This window comes from Pygoscelis adeliae, unplaced genomic scaffold (genome assembly GCF_000699105.1).
Source record: "Pygoscelis adeliae isolate BGI_AS28 unplaced genomic scaffold, ASM69910v1 Scaffold619, whole genome shotgun sequence".
NCBI classification, from domain to species: Eukaryota; Metazoa; Chordata; class Aves; order Sphenisciformes; family Spheniscidae; genus Pygoscelis; species Pygoscelis adeliae.
Genome location: NW_008825521.1, coordinates 396,324 through 398,126, shown reverse-complemented (window position 1 = coordinate 398,126; position 1,803 = coordinate 396,324).

Here is a 1,803-nt window from a genome sequence, read left to right as displayed (position 1 = left end):
GTCACCAGGAAGGCTCCTGCTCAGCCGCTTTACAGGATTAGCAGAGCAGATGTTTTTATTTCAAGCACCCAAAGCCAGTACTAGCAAAAGTGTTAAAATACTTTGTCAGTGTCTTGAGCATTTCTGCAAAATAATTTATGAAAGTTTGTTTTTTTCAATAATGAACTTAACTTTCTTTTGATATTTAATTTTTGAATATATTTTTTCACAAAACTGGATTTGCTGTAGTTAATGATCATGATCCTGATTTGTTTTGTAATTGTAAATTTTATAATTTGTAAAAAGTTAGAATGTCCTTCAAAAGAAATTTACAATAAAATTTGGTTAAAAATAGACCTAGTTACCTTGACTTGTGATTTTTTTTTTTCTTTTAAGAGTAACTTGATGTCTAGATGGCTGATTTTGGTCTGTAACACCGTTTGCACAGCTGCAACCCTCAATGCCTCTTTTACAGTTAAAATTTTACTAAATTTCTGATTATTTGTCACACACCAGAGCTCTAAGCATAGACCTGAATGAAGCAGATCTGCACAGCAGCCAGCAAAGATCTGTTGTAGAAACATAAGAAGGGGCTGTTGAAACCTGCTGCATTTTCTGCTCACCTGTACTGAAGCATGTGCTGCTACATTTTACCATTAATCCCTTATTTTATGAGCAAAGAGGCAAAAATCAGACTGTGGCTAGAGCCATGAAATACCTAACAGCCACTGGATCCTGTGGCATGAGTCAGGACAGATTTCTGCAGCAGCAGAAATCCTCTTCCGGAGGAATGGGAGACAGCAATCTCCAGCAGAAGGGAGAAAGGTAGAGTGGACGCACGTCTCAGTCTTTACCACAATAGCTGAGCCGCAGGACAAGCTGGGAGCCCCTTCCCGGCAGGAGAGCTGTCACATGGACGGAGCTTAGTGCGAGCAGCCTGTTGAATCGGAGCAGCAGACGGAAAGGAGATTAGAATGTGGAAATAAATGACTTGAATGTAATTCAAATGGCTGCACTGATTGCTGGAACTGTAGATGTCCATGTGCCATGAAATAAAAGCCTACACCCAGAGACTAGCACACCTCGCAGAAATAAAGCCAGCTCCACAGTCGATGCACATCCACTCTGCTGCCACATACAGCAAGATGTCTGCATCACGGGGCGTAACAGTCACTTTGGCACCGAGATAACTGCTGCACTAAAAACGGCCAGGTAAGCCTGAAACCAGAGACAGTTCATCAAAATGCACGCTAGAGTGTAATGGGCCAAGACTAACAATGGGTTCCATTTACAAAAGACAGCGGACAATTCAGTTTATGGCCCCAGAAACATAATTCCCAAGCCTTCTGGAAAAATGTACAAGGTTTCTGGCAATAACCTAAGCAAACTTGCCACAGGAAATTTATACATCACTCAAAGTGCAAAGTGAGCTCTACCTATAGTCATATGCCCTTGCTCCATCTTTATGCTTCCAGTAAAAGAACGGTGAGATGATATAGAGCCCCTAAGTCTGTGAAAGTTTATAACTCTCATCAAGCAATTAATTTTACAGTGCTACAAAAAGACTCACAAGCTCACTTTTGTTTTATGATGCCATTCCACAGAGCCACTTGAAAATACAGGTACAGGATTGTCACAGACCTGTGCTCCGTTGCAGTGGAACCCGGCAGTTCCCATTGCCAGACATTTGTCTCAAGACATCGCCACGACCTATTGCCATTCCCGAAGGACGGGGGGGGACTGCAGCAGCTCTTGTCTTCACTGGTTCACTTTTTAAAATACCTAAAGCTGTTAACCGCCAACGGTTAGAAGCAAAGTAGAAAA